The following is an 18,521-nucleotide window of genomic DNA, read 5'->3' as shown; positions in this document are numbered from 1 at the left end:
TTTGGATTCTTGGGTGTGGTCATGGTGTGGGTTGTATGTGATTGAGGGGGTGATGGTGTGTATGGATGAGGGTATGTGGGTCTGATTGTGAAGGGGTGGTGTGGGTGTAGATGAGATAGGGTGTATGTGTGAAAGTTAATGGGTGCAGTTGTTGATGTGCTGGCAGGCTCTTCTTTTAGCAAACAGGTATTTTGCAAAGGATGTTGGGTTGTATGTGTGGACCCTTTTATTGGTCAATTTGTGGGTGTGGCTTATTTTGAATTGGTGGTGTGTGTGTTATATGGGGTGGGTGTTAGAGTTGACCTCTGTTTGCCTGTTTGGCTGTGACCAGGACATTGTTTCTCAATGGTGTGTACCCAGGAGACATGTTCAGTGTTGTTGTACGACTCGTTAGTAAAGTCGTTGTGTTGGTTTAGGTGTTGGCGTTATGTGTGTGTGTGTCGTACTTGTGTGTGCGGGTGACTTGTATGGGCCGTTGACGGGTGGGGCGTTCTTGGTCGCTTGAGGGGGGTGTGCGTGTCGTACTTGTGCATGCGGGTGACTGGTACGGGCCGTTGGCGGGTGGGGGGTTCTTGGTCGCTTGAGGGGGGTGTGCGTGTCATACTTGTGCGTGCGGTTGACTTGTACGGGCCGTTGGCGGGTGGGGGGCTTCGCGTAGGCTTGATCGGGGGGTGTGCATGTCGTACTTGTGCGTGCGGTTGACTTGTACGGGCCGTTGGTGGGTGGGGGGGTTCGCGTAGGCTTGATCGGGGGGTGTGCGTGTCGTACTTGTGCGTGCGGGTGACTTGTACGGGCCGTTGGCGGGTTGGGGGGTTCGCGTAGGCTTGATCGGGGGTGTGCGTGTCGTACTTGTGTGTGCGGGTGACTTGTACGGGCCGTTGGCGGGTGGGTGGGTTCTTGGTCGCTTTAGGGGGGTGTGCGTGTCGTACTTGTGCGTGCTGTTGACTTGTACGGGCCGTTGGCGGGTGGGGGGGCTTCGCGTAGGCTTGATCAGGGGGGTGTGCGTGTCGTACTTGTGCGTGCGGGTGACTTGTACGGGCCGTTGGCGGGTGGGGGGGTTCGCGTAGGCTTGATCGGGTGGTGTAGGTGTCGTACTTGTGCGTGCGGGTGACTTGTACGGGCCGTTGGCAGGTGGGGGGGTTCGCGTACGCTTCATCGAGGGGTACACGGGTGGTATGTGTTGATGCCGCTTGCTGTGAGGCGAAAAATCCCGTACGAATCATTCTTCATGCGTGAATACTTTGGCCCGTACGAATCACGGACAGGCTTTCCGTACAGGATCGTACTAGTGTGGTTGTACGGCATGTTTACAAACCGTACGGTAGGATTTCCGATGCTAATTCGTACGGGTCAACGACTGTGGTTCGTACGGTTCGCTGATATTCGTATGGCAATCGACGGAAATGGATCTATGCAGGTCGGACGGTAGTTTCCCATTCGTACGGATTCGGCTACGAATACAAATCGTACGGTGGATTATTTTACCGGATCGGAATCGGCCCCATGATGATAATGACATGCTTATGAATGATGATATACGGTGGCACAACATCATGTCACTCACGTGACGATTTATGATGACATACTGATTTGTAAGTAGTAGTTACCATGCAGCCGATGGGCCACCCGTGGCTTACACAGTCAAAAATGACATGGGTAGGAAGTGTAGCGGATGTGGGCATCGTAGTCGGAGGGAGGCGATTGATGATGGGTGGGTAGGGTACATAATAGTCATGCGCAATATATATGTTGTGCTTGCAAACTATTGTGAGAAGGAAGTATTCCATTCTGAAACACAACCTCAAACCTTTGAATCAAAAACCTTGCAATAAAGCAGTCCTTGTTCTTCCCAGGGCTTTTTTCATTTATCATTGCATTGCTCTTCTAGCATTTCTTTTACATTCTCTTCATCCAGTCTGACTCTGTCTTCATCTTCTATCTATGATGCCATCCAGCCATCCATTCATCCAAACATGGCTATCATAAACCTTTCACCAACACCATATATTTGTCATAGATATAACTAACCACCACCCATGCATCCTTGCTTGCCTCTGAGTTTGACCCCCTCAAACCCTCTGGAGGATTCCTTTCACCAATATAGTTTCACCCACCCAGGCAGGCATCCTTTCTGCTTTCTTTCACCTTTCACCCATCCTTCAACTGCCAATGCATCCTATCATCTTCATCAGCCACCCACCTATATGCAACCCGGGGCCCCTTCCTTCACCCACGCATCCTTTTCTGTCAGTCATATGTTACATATTGTCGGACTCTTTGTCTTTGTCATAAAACTTTGTTTGCTGAGTTGAAGATAGAATAGAATAGGTCATAAGTTACTCAAACTCTGCTGCTAATGCTCATGTTAAGTAAAGGATGTCTTCTTCAACTGTTCAGTGTTCACAACAACTTAGTCTCAGCAGAAGTACAGTGTACTACTGAGTGTACACCCATGCAGCAAGTGTATTCATCATTCTCAATAAGTAAGGACTATGACTTACCACAGCCCGCCACTTCTGCTGGCTCACTCTCTGCAGCTGCTGCATCTTCTCTCTCCGGAGTGGCATGGCCCTCACCACTGGTGGTCGGTACGTCTGGAAAAAATATTTCACATTTTTTTAGATGCCATATACGCCTTCCCTATTAATTTTTTTCATTAGCAAGATTGAAAATACATATATAATAATACACCACCCATATCACTATCTACAATTTGGATACTAAAGTAGCGTACACGGTATTGTCCTATCAAAAATAACTAAATAATATCCGGTTGGCCATTGTTTTGGTGGCAATTTTTTAAAAGCCTCTCAAGAAGAGGACATCCCAAAGGACTGGACTCATTTGCTAGAGCTATTGGTGCATCTCATTTTTTGAAAGGTATACAGTGAAAATATCGAGTTAAAAATAAAGAATTGCATTAATATCGAATTCAAAATATAGAATGGACAAAATATCGAATGGACAGAATATACACTACAAAAATATTGAATGTAATGGACAAAATATCGATGGACAGAATATAGACAACAAAAATATCGAATTTTAGGTAAGTAAGTTAAAATCGATTTACATAAATATAGAAAGTCAAAATATCGAAGTATATAGATATTAAATATAAGGATTTTTTAATAATATCGAATTTTTTTAAGTGTTTTTTATGTTAGCATATGTGTGAAAAGTGTATATTTATTTCATAATTTATTTTAAGTAATGAATTTTATGTTATTTAATTTTTGTGTAATTTAATTCTGTAGCGGGTTGTGGGTTTATAGGGGAATAGGGTGGGAAGTAATTTAATTATAATTATTTAAATAATTTAATTTCTTTATTGGTATTTATATTGAATTAATTGGTAATTCATATTTAATTGGTAATTAATTAAATTTTAATTGGTCATTAATTTTACTTAATTTAATAATTGATAATTATGTTAATTTTATTAATTTATTTTCTCTAGTGGGTTGTAGGTTTATAGGGGAATAGGGTGGGAAGTAATTTAATTATATTTGATTGAATGTTTTAATTTATTTATTGGTATTTATCTTGAATTAATTGTTAATTAGTTTTTAATTGGCAATTATTAAATTATAATTGGTCATTAATTTTTATTAATTGCTTAATTGATAATTATGTTAATTTTATTAATTTATTTTCTGTAGCGGGTTGTGTGTTTATAGGGGAATAGGATAGGGAGTAATTTAATTTAAATTGATTAAATGTTTTAATCTATGTATTGGTATTTATCTTGAAAAATTGTTAATTAATTTTTAATTGGTAATTAATTAAATTATAATTGGTAATTAATTTTTAATAATTGATTAATTGATAATTATGTTAATTGTATTAATTTATTTTCTGTAGCGGGTTGTGGGTTTACAGGGGTATAGGGTGGGAAGTAATTTAATTGTAATTAATTAAATATTTTAATTTATTTAGTGGTATTTATTTTTAATTAATTGTTAAATATTTTTCAATTGCTAAATAATTAATTGTTAATTGTTAATTAATTTGTATTAATAGGTAATGATTTTGAATAAATAACTTTTATTTGTATTTTTAATTATTATATTATATTACATTGGTAAATATTTTTAATTCATTTGTAATTGGTATTAATATTTAATTTATTTTAATTAATATATGAAGTATTTACTTTCCCTACTGTTGCGCTCATTGGAGTGGGAATAGTAATTTTTACCCATACGCTATCCAATGCTTTCCCTACTGTTGCACTCTCTGAAGTGGGAATAGTAATTTTTACCCCTACGCTATTCAACGCTTTCCCTACTGTTGCACTCTCTGGAGTGGGAATAGTAATTTTCACCTCTACGCTATCCAACGCTTTCCCTACTGTTGCACTCTCTGGAGTGGGAATAGTAATTTTTAGTCCTACGCTATCCAACGCTTTCCCTACTGCTGCACTCACTGGAGTGGGAATAGTAATTTGTACGCCTACTCTACCCAACACTTTCCCTACTGTTGCACTCTCTGGAGTGGGAATAGTAACTTTTACCCCTACGCTATCCAACACTTTCTCTACTGTTGCACTCACTGGAGTGGGAATAGTCATTTTTACCCCTACGCTATCCAAGGCTTTCCCTACCGTTGCACTCTCTGGAGTGGGAATAGTAATTTTTATCCCTACGCTATCCAACGTTTTCCCTACTGTTGCACTCTCTGATGTGGGAATAGTAATTTTTACCCCCACGCTATTCAACGCTTTCCCTACTGTTGCACTCTTGGAGTGGGAATAGTAATTTTCACCTCTACGCTATCCAATGCTTTCCCTACTGTTGCACTCTCTGGAGTGGGAATAGTAATTTTTATTCCTACGCTATCCAACGCTTTTCCTACTGTTGCACTACTTGGAGTGGGAATAGTAATTCTTACCCTCCCCCTATATAACGCTTTCCCTACTGTTGCACTCACTATAGTGGGAATATTAATTTTTACCCTCCCACTATCCAACGCTTTCTCTACTGTTGCACTATCTGGAGTGAGAACAGTAATTTGTACTCTCCCGCTATCTAATGCTTTCCCTACTGTTGCACTCACTGGAGTGGGAATAGTAATTTCTACCCCTACGCTATCCAACGCTTTCTCTACTGTTGCACTCACTGGAGTGGTAATACTAAATTTTACCCTCCCGCTACCCTACAGTAAAAATATTGTACATTTTTTATTAATATTACGTTCATATATATATATATATATTTAGTCACCAAACTGCTCCGTTACCGGGGCACACTCTTAGTCAGCCGGTGCAAGTTCCAGGGACGGGCTTTCCCTGTAAATTCAATTTTCCACCAAAAGAAATACTCGCACTCCACCAGAAGTATTCTTATGCAGGTTTAATTATTCAGCTTTAACCAACGCGTTTCACAGCATCCGCTGCTTGATCACGGTTCCAAACATTGGTCCCTTTTCAGTTTCATCTTTTTATACCAGGTATTCACAATCGCCTGATTATGAGGCATTGTGGTCCTGGTAGTTTAATATTTACAATTTTATTTTTTAAACAAAACAAATGACGTTTTTTACTTGCATATATTTACACATATTTACACGTACAGGTGATTTGCAACTGTAAAGTACTAAGATTAGTTCTTTGGGTAATTTGTTACTTTTCGTAAAGTCATAGTTTCAGCACTGTGTTCTTTGTAAAACACTAGAAAGATCATAGTATCCACCTCTCTGTATCTTCATTTTTATATATATGTATAGGGACTTAGTGCCCTTCTTGTATACAGATATAGGATCCATTGACTTGTCACTCTATCATGATGAGTAAACTTTTATGTATTTTCAATTTGAGGGCTTAAGCCCTCAAATTGAAAATACATAAAAGTTTGATCACGGTTCCAAACATTGGTCCCTTTTCAGTTTCATCTTTTTATACCAGGTATTCACAATCGCCTGATTATGAGGCATTGTGGTCCTGGTAGTTTAATATTTACAATTTTATTTTTTAAACAAAACAAATGACGTTTTTTACTTGCATATATTTACACATATTTACACGTACAGGTGATTTGCAACTGTAAAGTACTAAGATTAGTTCTTTGGGTAATTTGTTACTTTTCGTAAAGTCATAGTTTCAGCACTGTGTTCTTTGTAAAACACTAGAAAGATCATAGTATCCACCTCTCTGTATCTTCATTTTTATATATATGTATAGGGACTTAGTGCCCTTCTTGTATACAGATATAGGATCCATTGACTTGTCACTCTATCATGATGAGTAAACTTTTATGTATTTTCAATTTGAGGGCTTAAGCCCTCAAATTTAAAATATATTATTTTTATTATAAATTATTTATTGGTATAAAAAGATGAAACTGAAAAGGGACCAATGTTTGGAACCGTGATCAAGCAGCGGATGCTGTGAAACGCGTTGGTTAAAGCTGAATAATTAAACCTGCATAAGAATACTTCTGGTGGAGTGCGAGTATTTCTTTTGGTGGAAAATTGAATTTACAGGGAAAGCCCGTCCCTGGAACTTGCACCGGCTGACTAAGAGTGTGCCCCGGTAACGGAGCAGTTTGGTGACTAATTGAATTATACTGAGGAGCACCTGACTCGCTTATCGTCCATCAATCAACTGGGAACTGTCGAGGAGCGGCGGGAGGATTGGAAACCGCAGTGCGCTAGTACATGAAACCGCGAGTTCAGAACAAAAGGACATTATCCCAGACTGTAAAACATTAGGACGACACGAAAGTGTTTGAAAGCACCTTGGGACTAAGACGGAGGCACGAGAAACATAGCGGAGCTCTCATCTGATAACGAGGTAAGAGCGTAATGCGCAATGTGCACCGTCCTTGTATTGCTTTCACATTAGAGCCGCAGCAAGTGGTTAAGGCAGTATACAGCGGTAGTGCTTAAAGGTCAAGACCGCGTTGTTGCCTTTAACATTAAACTCGCCAGAAGTGCAGGTCTGTTTGGATAAACGAATGCCAGATAGGAACTAACAGCGCTTAATTGGTATATCCAGTTACCTCTTTTTTATTGACGTGGAAAAATACTTGCAACTCACAATGGAAGAAAGAGCACTGAAACGGGTGCAAAGAGCGGAGGCAATGTTTCTTAAAGTGGTCTCTAATGAACCAGACAAACCTGACAATGCCATGCCGAATAGCAAAGGAGAAGCAACTGTTAAACAACTATTTTTGCAGTTGGAGAGACTACTAAAAAAAGACATCACCAAAAGCTGGGAAATCATAACAATGGAGAAATATTTGGAACAGAAAATGGTTCCCAGAGGATTGAGGATCTTTACACTTCCGAATCATCCGGATACTAGACCAGATATGTTAATGGACTGGGGGAATAACAACATGCAGTGTTCATACAACAGCATGATGATTATAATAAAATATGCTAAAGTAGACATTGATGAAATTAAAACCAAAGTGGAGGAAATTGAAGCGAAAATACAGGAAATTAACAAAGAGGAAGAGGCAAAGAAACTACGCAAAACCATGGAAGGTAATCTGGATAAACATGAGAAGGAAGTGGAGGAAAGAAAAGAAAGAAAATACAGAAGAGACCAACATGATTATGCCACAGGAACTATCCTAACCTTCGCAAAACGCTTCACCAATTTGAGACAACAGCTGAAAACAAACAAAATGTCGATGAACCAACCTGCAAATACAACCCCAAGTGAATCCGATACTGATTTCAGTGACACTGAAGATTTGTCAGCACAAGGAAAAAAAACGTCTTTTTTAGAAGAAATGCAGCTGGCACATTACGATCAACAGCAACCAAAGGGAAGAGGCAGAGGCAGAAGCAGGGGCTACTCAAGAGGACGGGGGAGAGGAAGTGGAGTATCAACACCGGGAAAAAACGCAAAACAAGACGAGGCAAAAGGAGGAAACAAGGGGTACAACTTGAGGAACAGAGTAACAACAATGTAACAGAGCCTGAAAATAATGGGGAAAAACAACCATATTTGATAATTAATTTGTCGAAACACACGTTAACACGAGCAGAGGAGTCGCTTTTAAACAAAGGACTGACATTTTGTCCCGAAAAACACTGGGACTTAGTAGAAACTAAAATTGACCTTTATAAATATGTCAGGAAGATAAAATTATCGAAATACTTCAAAAAACAAGGCAAACGGAAAAAAGAACCCTCAGCCACGGATAATGTGGAAAACCAAACACTGACCATCCAAGACATACCAGCTCTGAGAACGGCACACGAGCTATTAAATGAAAGAAACGACGATGTAACCACAGATACCCAGGTCCTGTTAGAAATGGGACAGGAAACCTCCAAACATCTAAAGACAGACTTCAAAAAACAATCTAGATTTTGCTCGGTACTTTATCCTGGCAATAAAGTTGATTTATTTTATGATCTGGTAGATGCGGAACTGGACAAATTAGACAATATCAAAACAAAGAAAAGAGAAAACTTGACAATCGAAGAACGCAAAGCCTTGGACTCCTTAATGGAAAACAACAATCTGGAGATAAAACCCGCCGATAAGGGCGGGAACATAGTTCTACAAAATAAGGAGGACTATATGAATGAAGCAATGCGACAGCTGAGTGACACTAAAAACTATAGAAAATTGGACAAAAATCCAATGAACGGAATGATCTTGGATCTAGAAACACGCCTAAATAAATGGAAAGATCTGAAGTTACTCAGCGATGATGAAGTACAATTTCTAAACAACCAGAATCCAATCACCCCTACACTCTACTTTCTCCCGAAAGTGCACAAAACTCTAAACAAACCCCCCGGAAGACCTATAATCTCGAGTTGTGGTTCACTTTACGAGAACTTGGCAAATTATGTAGACCACTTTTTAGCCCCCATGGTACCCTTATTACCATCATATATAAGGGACACGGGGGACTTCTTGAGGCATCTAATGAATATAGAATGGTTAGAGGGATACCGGCTGGTAACCATTGATGTAGTCTCTCTCTACACCTCAATCAATCACCAACTTGGACTGAAAGCAACTGAATATTTCCTGAAACAGAAACCTGTAGAACAACTGAAGCATTGCAAAATGATCATGGAAATGGTGGAAATGTGCCTGAATAACAATGTCTTTCTCTTTGACAAGGTATATTACACCCAATCGTGTGGGACAGCCATGGGAGTTTCCTTCTCTCCAAGCTACGCCAACCTAGTGATGGGTTGGTGGGAGAAAATGGTAGCTTGGAGAGAGGAAAACGACCACTACACAGCCAGAGTAGTTCCCTGGCTGCGTTTTATAGATGACCTGTTCATAGTGGAGAAGCGTGGCTCAGTGGTTAGAGGCGGCAGACCCGGATGCTGAGATCGGCCGTGGACCAGGGTTTGATTCCCCGCCTCGGCGGGTCTCGGGCTAAAAAATTCCACGGATTCGACAATTCTCGCTCCGGTGCCTACTCGACTCACGGGGTCACACTCTGCGACTCTGGGCAATAGCTTGCTTAATCTCCACTACGGCCCCTCGCGGCGGGATGCCTGGCTTTCACCTTGTGGATACCCTGCCGGGGTATCTCACAGGGGAATACCAGGACGGGTTCCCTAAGCAAGCGCCTTGATACCTTCGGGTGATACGTGCGCTATATAAGTCGCAATACAATACATTTACATAATCTGGAACGGTTCAAATGAGGAATTCTTGGAATATCTAAAAATTCTAAATGAGAATGAAGAAGGGTTGACATTCACCCATAACATCAGCAAGAAAGAAATAATATTCCTGGACACCAGAGTATATGTTGAAAATGGTCATCTGGAGACAACAGTCCATAGAAAGGCAACAGCCACGAATAGTGTCTTACATGGGCAAAGCTTCCATCCAGCCATTCTGAAAAAGAACATTCCCTATGGGGAGTTTATAAGAATGAGGAGAAATTGCTCCAATCAGGAAGAAATGAACAAAAAATTCAAAGAAACTGCAACCAGATTCAAAAGAAGAGGATACAAACAGTGTGATATTGATCAAGGTGAAAAACGAGCTAGAGAAAAAAGTAGACTCGAAACATTAATTCCGAAAAGGGATCAAGAAAAAGGAAAAGAAACACAGAACACAACCGGGGAGCCAATTAGAATGATACTAACCTATTCAAAAGAAAGCCACAAAATACGCAAAGCTTTACAGAAATACTGGCACGTTCTGGAAAAGGATCCTGATATAGGGAAGGAGATTGGCAAGTTCCCACAAATAACATACAGGAAAGCTCCATCTCTATCTGACAAACTAGTCAACAGTCATTTTGAAAGAACAAGCAAATCTAAAAATTGGCTAGAGAAAAAACGAAATGGATTCACCAAATGCAGGCAATGTAAAGCCTGCCAAATTGGATGCAATCTCACCAAACTAATGGACCCAAAAGGAAAAACTTTCTCAATAGAAAATAAAATTAACTGCAAAACCACTCATGTGGTTTATCTGCTACAGTGCTTTTGTGGTCAAAGATACATTGGAAGTACCATCTGCCCCCTCCAGAAACGGATTTTAGAACATATCCGAGCCATAGAAAACCATGATATGAGCTATGCTATGGCAAAACACATGCTAACTCATGAAAAAGAAAAAAAGAACTGGAGAGATATGACATACAGTGGGTTGGCAACAATTCCGATAAAGGAAAGAGGGGGAAACAGACTGATGATGCTACGGCGTTTGGAATCGAGGCTGATCATTCGCTTTAAAACTAAGACTCCCGGGGGCCTCAATGGAGACGAGGAACTTCATGTACACCTGTGAAAGGCCAAAAGATAGAAACACAAATAGATATGAACAATATGTAATGTCTGGGTAAATATAGGGCACTAAGCCCTCAAATTGAAAATACATAAAAGTTTACTCATCATGATAGAGTGACAAGTCAATGGATCCTATATCTGTATACAAGAAGGGCACTAAGTCCCTATACATATATATAAAAATGAAGATACAGAGAGGTGGATACTATGATCTTTCTAGTGTTTTACAAAGAACACAGTGCTGAAACTATGACTTTACGAAAAGTAACAAATTACCCAAAGAACTAATCTTAGTACTTTACAGTTGCAAATCACCTGTACGTGTAAATATGTGTAAATATATGCAAGTAAAAAACGTCATTTGTTTTGTTTAAAAAATAAAATTGTAAATATTAAACTACCAGGACCACAATGCCTCATAATCAGGCGATTGTGAATACCTGGTATAAAAAGATTAAACTGAAAAGGGACCAATGTTTGGAACCGTGATCAAGCAGCGGATGCTGTGAAACGCGTTGGTTAAAGCTGAATAATTAAACCTGCATAAGAATACTTCTGGTGGAGTGCGAGTATTTCTTTTGGTGGAAAATATATATATATATATGAATTAAGAAATCAAATTGTATGTTTTTTTATCTACATTAATTATTTATTAATTTTAAGGTTATTTAAGTATTTTAAGTATGTTTAAGTTAATTATATTTATTATTTCATACATTTTTAATTATTTTAAAGCATTTAAAAAAATTCTATATTTTGACTAACTATATTTTTTACACCGATATTTTTGATTCAATATTTTTGTACTTACCTGTTTGGAGATAGGGATTCGATATTGTTGCATTCTATATTTTTTACTCGATATTTTGGTAGTTCTATATTTGTGTCATCGATATTGTTTCAGTGACAGACTAATATAGAGTCAGAGCAGAGGTTAGTAAGATGTAGTTTGATTTGATGTAAAAAAAAATAGAAACAATGTTAGTAGTACTAAGTTGTAGCTAAGGGAGCAAATACAAGAATTTAGAAACAGATTGAAGAGGATTTTGGAAAAATTAAAATTTGGAAATGGAAATAATAGAGCGGTAAAAGTTGGGGAAATATTAATATAACAACACCAGGAGGACTTACAGGGGCCAACAGCAGAGCCATCTGCACCTGAGGCCCCCTTCTGCTGCTCCTGGGAGGCCCCTCTGGCTCCCGCAACCACCTCCGCACTGCCAGTAGGCCCAGTCTTCTTTTTGCCCCTGGATGCTGATCATGTAAGACATATTTAAAGAGACAAATTATGATTTTTGGTAAATAAATTAATATAATTGCTAAAAAAAATATTTTTAGACATGAATCAGCAATTGCAATAACATTGATCTATCCTAAATCAGATTGACTTATTCAACTAGTAGTAGTTGACTAGTATGTTTCGCAGTCGAGTACCATCCGATCATTTTTATGCCACAGTTCAGTTCAGATTCCTCAATCATAAACATACTTAGCCCGCCTATTCCAGACTTTGGAACGAATTGCAAAAACATTATATTTGGTTCTAAGGGGCTCATTATGATGGTGGGCGAACATCAGTTATGATGCGCCTGCCATACTGGCGAGCGCATCCTGGCCTTTTCCCTTTTTTGGACAGTGCTGCTGGCTGCAGCACAGTCCGCAATGGTAAAAGGGCAATGCCAGCATTTCCAGCACCACGTGGCAGGTAGCACGTGGTGCCTGCCACTTGGTGCCAGCCAGTTGGTGCAGGGAACTGCAGGGGATTACCATGGGTACCCCCAAATGCACCCCCACACTCCCCTGGGGGCCCACAACAGTCACCAAAAGACAATCCCCGCCAGCCCTTCCATGGCGGCATCGCCTTCATGGAAGGGCCAGTATACCACCCACATCATAATATGGCTGGCCGTGTCTTTTTCTACACAAAATATACAAGTAATAGAAAAAGAGTGGAAAACGCACAAAAAATATCTAAAAGTAGAAAAAGACGCAATATATACAATCAGGAATAGAGAGAGATAGGTAATAAATAAAAAGATCAGAAAAAGAAAGAAAGGATTGAAAAGATATAGAGAGGATACAAAAACAGTCCCAGAACCATAGCAAAACGTGAGAAACAAGATGGCCGCGCACACTGGCGATCGCGTGGTGAAGTTTGCACGATATTTCCCCGCGAGCATGCAATAAGCACCCTCTAACATATAGTACGCGTTCCCGAACGGCAAAACGCATAGCGAATTGGCGGAACAAGCAACTCCGCGCGCTCGTGGAACCCCATGTAGCTTGCAGAGTTTTTTTGCAACTTCGCAGAATTCCGCGTAGCGTGGCTATGCGAGCTCTGCCCAGGCTTAGTAATAGGTCACCAGGCACTTTGTGCTCCCAAACTCCTTTTTGCTCATGGAGCGAGTACTACCCCTCCCAGTCATGATTCCACCCAAACACAACAAACATCCAAACAAATCAGAACCCTCTAAAACCCCACAACTGGCCCTATGACAACAATACAAACCCCGACTGAACATAGGACAATACACAAAAATTGAAAACAAGAAAGCACAAAAAGCACTTGCAGGACACAACAGAGACAGCAGACACAAACAGCTCCAAACAAATCAAAACATTGGCCAGTCCTTCCAACACACAACTACTAAGAAGCACAGACACTAAAACTGTGACTTAAAATGAAATTAACTTCACACTTCCTGGTTTGCAGACTGAGCCATGACAGCATTCCTGGATGGATGCATCATGTTTTCAGCCGATGAATCAATTGTTTAGACACTACCAGTTAACTGCTTCCATGCTCATGACGGAGCCGCTCCGTCATGAGCCTCGGTTGAGCTGTGCTCATGACGGAGCGGTTCCGTCATGGCCCGCTCGGCGCGCCTGCGCGGCGCGAATTCCGCGCCTGCGCTGGACGTTCCATTGAGCGGGCGGGGCCATGACGGAACCGCTCCGTCATGAGCACAGCTCAACCGCGGCTCGGCTCCGTCACGAGCATGCGAGCGCCGCTCGGACCCCCCTCCCCCCTAGCGCTGCGGTGGAATTGCCGCCGCAGCGAAGGGGTTAATACAACAATTTCAAGCAAGGCCTGACAAAGCACCATACAGTCATTTAGATGCGTTGAATGGGAAGTGTCATTTTCGGCTGACTCAGGGCCTGTAAAATTCACACTTCAGGCTCATGCATCTTATTTCTTTTCAGGCAATAGGGCAAATGTATCTTTTTTGGTCTATTGTGATGTGTAATGTATGTAATGATTTACAGGGATTGCTGTGTTGTGGGTGAATAGTTGAGTTGATCTGTTTACTGTCATTGCATGTGTTTAATATGTGTGTTAACAGTGTACATATGTTGGAGTTCATGCTTTTTCGTGACCATACTACGCATATAGCCCAATCCCTCTTTTGGCACAAGGGTACACCTTATAAGAGGTGCCCTGTGTGCTGACTTAGTATTAATTACACTGTTTAATCTTCCCCCGGGGATCCTACAAACTAGCACTGCCATGTGTTCAGTGCACCCACATGATCATCTGCGCATCCTACTGCCAATCAGCGCTGTGTAGTACAGTACAGTCAACAGGCTGTGAGGATACTTGGGAGGGCTACATTTTCCCTTGCAGGTTAATGCTGCAATTGACTGCAACCACCTGGAAGAGAGGAATGGATGGTGCTAAATTGATGGCTGAGTTAGGCCATTCATATTCAAGGGTCATTCCCCACAGGAAAGTAACAGTCATCATTTGTGAGCCACATGATTCTCGCTCATGCTGATGGTGCCATGCTAGATCACCATGCATGCCTTTGTGTGACCATCCACTTATTGCTGACAGTAAGTCTGCACACATCACAACATAACTACACTCTGCATCAAAGCAGAGTTGCTTGTGCATAGCAGTGGGTTTTCACATGCAGCACTCATGTAGTTTGATACTGAAACAGGTGATGAGATTCACATGGACCTGGCCCATTTAAAAACTTGACAGACATCCCCAGTAGAGCCAGAACAAGGTTTTATCAATTAATGTAGCAATGGCTCATCTGTGTCCATGTGTCCTCCATGCTGTTTCTCTCATTGGTCATATAGAACTATTCCAAGAATGGTTTATGTGCAAGGAAGAGTTGAGAGAACCCACCCTATTTTGTTGTGGTACACAACTATTGGCAGTATGTCCTCAAGTCAATCCTGGCCATCCAGCTCAGGTAAGCACTCAAACCTGTTTCCTACTCTCCATAACTTGTTTAGGCTGCCAGAGATGCCTATCTGTGCCCGAACCTCATATACCCCTCTTGTTCCTAACTAACATCCAGGAGTTCTGTGGGGCCTCTTTAGGTCTATAGAAAAAAACATTGGGTATAGCTGAAATATTATTTGGCGCCAGTTCAAAAGACCAACAAGCATATATTACCCTCTCATCTAGAGCAGGGTTGCGAAAGTTCTCCATCACGCAATCACCTGCAATAGATGTCTCTCCTCTGCCCACCCAGCTCATCCATCTGACCATAATGTTGTGATTCAGCTCATTCACACCCTTCAATCTAGCCCTTGTCCCTATCCAATCAACACATTTGTAATTTAGATCCCTCCAGGTTTCAACCTTGTCTTTGGGAATCAGGGGGACACCTACAAGAGCAACCACTTGAGGTACACAATTGGGTGGCAGGTCGAAGATCAGGAGGGAGATGTACTATTTTCCATTTCCTCCCGCTGCTTATTCACTGGTACGTATTAAGTGGTTGTGTTAATATTAACATCCATTCCCGGTTTCTGAATCCCTAATCTTAAATTAGTGCCCCCCTCTTGAGTCCCCCAACTGTTTCACCCCCTCTCTTCACCTCTGGGCCTAGTTGGTTCCCTACAACTTTGTTGCAGACAGCCCCCTTCAAAATCTGATCCAGGGCGTCATAACAAGACTGTAGCAGATTCTCCACTGTGGTAAGTTGTCTAGATAACAATGAAATCATAGTAAACATCCTCTGTTCTATAGCAACCAATGAGTCCTTAATATCTGTATAATTTGTTACCACAGACTCAATCCCTCCTTGTACATTCCGACAGGGCATGTTATTTGTATCCATGACCCCTACCAGTTGTTTCCCCATCTTAACACCCATTTGCAGGGGAGGGTGCTTGGAATGGCCAATGCGCTGGATCTTTTGCTTAGGTTTCCTTTTTCAGGCGGAAACAGTACAACTCACTGGAGATAATACTTTTATGAGGGCAGAGGGGGTAACATCCCCTGGGGGCTGGGCTGTCTAGGATCTTTATCTGCTGAAGGGCCATCCTGTGAGTAAATAGATGCTGCTATTACCAGGGGTACCATAGACTCTGACATAATAGTGGCCGCTTTTAAAGTTGCTTCAAGTTTTGATTCAGTATGCGTTATCTCCTTATATTTAAATCTGCCATTGCCCAAGTTAAAACTATTTCTAGAGGGCCACTAGTAACACCCTCTGTTATATTGTGTTTCTGTTTTCCCAGAATCGCTAGGGTCATGTGATCTCTCTTAGACAATTGTCTGGGTCTAGTGACAAGACTATAAGCTGAGATCCAAACACTACCTTGATGACAAGGGGTGAGACCTAGGGGGTGACCAAGCCCGACCTCCCCCGGTTTCTGGCAGGCACAGACAGTCCACCCTTAGTGGGAGAGAGCAAGGTGCTTTATTGCACCCTGATGTCAGCACTCCTCCCACTCCTCCGACATTTGCCTCCTGGCTCGGGAATCTCTGGGGCCTGGAATCCTGAGACACAAGTCCTTGTAAGCTATGCTTATCTCTCCCTTGCTGACAGTGCTGTAGAGATCATTGTACACACTGGTGTCCGGGGTAGAGTGGTGCTAAGATGTATACGGTAGATGTACATCCCAGATCCTCATAGATGCAGGTCAATTCCTTTGAATTATTATTATCAAAGATCGCCAGGTTTCTGGCTAAAGATGGTGGGCCCAGCCCAGCCTCGTCCAGCCACAGACGGGCGCAGATGGCCCGCTTTTACCTGGTCTTCGCCTGGGCCTCACTCGGGAGCGTCCCACGCTGTGGCACACCCCTGAAGTATTTATGGTGCTTCTAGTTCCTCCAGACACCATCGCGGGCCCAGGGAAACTGAAGGGTGTTGGGGGGTAGACTCTTCCCCCCAGCAGCAACACCAAGGTCCGGGTCTACAAAAAGCAGCAAAGCAGAATTTTCTTTGTAAAGGAATCTTGCGCTGTACACTGCATCTGGTAGACAACAGTGCCACACTGATTGGGGACAGTGTAGGACAAATTTTCAACATGATTCAGTGTCCAGGGTTTTGTTGCCAGTGCTCGCAGGAAATGTAAAGCATTGCTCCAAGACAGGCACATTATTCCCAAGATGACTGTGTTGTTGACAGTCATGGGAGATGTAGTTTGTGCATGAGGATATTCCTTGCTGTATAGTCTGGAGCCTTGGAGGACTGGTAAAGTGGCTTGTGCGTTGCAAAATGATGGTCAGATAGGATGGGATATGTGTATATGAGGAGTAATGTAATGTAGCATGGTAGACATGATCTTGTGAGAATACAATATCACTATATTTCTGATTTTCACCGGTCTGGGATACATCACATGTCTCGTGACCATGGGATTAACCTGTGGACACACAGACTAAAGAAAGAGCACCCCTTACTTTAACACGGTGTTTGAACACAGATTTTCACATAGTGTTGCAGGTTCACTGACAGAATATCAACCATACAAATATCAAGATACAAAAATATCGTGACCAAAACATCGATTATAAAATATTGTCATTATATCTTTATAATGGTATGTACAAAAATATCAAAAACCAAATACCGATGTCATTAATATAGTTTTGTCCATGTGGTGTCCTGACGGCTAGAGATGGAGGGTAAACACAGCATACCTTTAGCATCGAACCTAGCTGCTAAGTCCACCGCCCCTCAAGACAAAGAAACCCTCTGCAGTGCACCTTTGCTGGATGCCAAGGGGATGCCGCTGACCGCAGACTGTACGCTGCAACACAGAATCTAGCCTCAGGGGCACTCCAATGTCCAGGCTGCAGCACACATTTGTATTTGAGCTTGTAAAGCGCACTGCTACCCGTCCGTAGGTTTCCTGGTGCTGTATAGCTCTGGGGAACCCGTCCTGGCTTTCCCTGTGGGATGGTCCCTGCTGGGAGTCCCCAAGGTGGAGCCAGGCATCCCCGGAGTTGATGGGGCCGTTGTGGAGATTAGGCAAGCTAATGCCCAGAGTTGCCGAGTGGAACCCCTGATTAGAGTAAGCACCGAAGCGAGAATTATCGAGTCCGCTGACCCAAGTCCACGACCCTGCCGCGTCGGGAATTGAACCCTGGTCCCGGGCCGACTTCTGCTCCCGGGTCTGCTGCCTCTAACCAGTGAGCCACACTAATCCACACATGAGGAGGCGCTAATGCTCTTCCTGTGCCGGAAGCGCTTTAAAACCTCAGCGCAGCTCCCGCAGCACGGGACGCTGTGACACAGCATCCTGTCCCAGGGGGACTCCAACATCAAGGCTACAACATGCGCCAGGAGGCGCTGACGCTCTTTCCGTGCCCGAAGCGCTTTGAAACCTCAGCGTGACTCCCATGCTCTTCCCATGCGGGAGGCACTTCAAACCTCAGTGTGGCTCCAGCAGCACTGCACACGCGGGCATGCCCGGGCAAAGGGCGGGCCCATCTGCGCCCGTCCGCAGCCGGAGGAGGCCGGGCTGGGCCATATCTTGTGGATGCATTGCGGATAGGTAAAATTTACTGTATCCATTCCAGCCAGTACAACAGT

At 42.3% G+C, this 18,521-nt stretch overlaps 1 long non-coding RNA gene across 4 annotated transcripts in view; it reads right to left on the bottom strand.

Moving 5' to 3' along the window:
- The window catches only part of LOC144807895 (uncharacterized), a 267,320-nt gene that overhangs the window by 126,754 nt on the left and 122,045 nt on the right, over positions 1–18,521 (bottom strand). Inside the window, exons 2-3 of one of the 4 annotated variants that reach the window (XR_013606507.1) lie at positions 11,866–11,988; positions 2,502–2,594 (exon numbers count right to left, since the gene is read on the bottom strand). The exons of 2 other annotated variants lie outside the window; for them this stretch is intronic. This is a non-coding gene — a long non-coding RNA (uncharacterized LOC144807895). The remainder of the gene's footprint in view (positions 1–2,501; positions 2,595–11,865; positions 11,989–18,521) is intronic. One more of the 4 variants, XR_013606509.1, reaches the window with a different exon arrangement.

The sequence above is a fragment of the Lissotriton helveticus genome, chromosome 1_2 (genome assembly GCF_964261635.1).
Source record: "Lissotriton helveticus chromosome 1_2, aLisHel1.1, whole genome shotgun sequence".
Taxonomy (NCBI): domain Eukaryota; kingdom Metazoa; phylum Chordata; class Amphibia; order Caudata; family Salamandridae; genus Lissotriton; species Lissotriton helveticus.
Note: the sequence above shows the minus strand (reverse complement) of the source record. Positions and strands in the feature narration are given on the sequence as shown.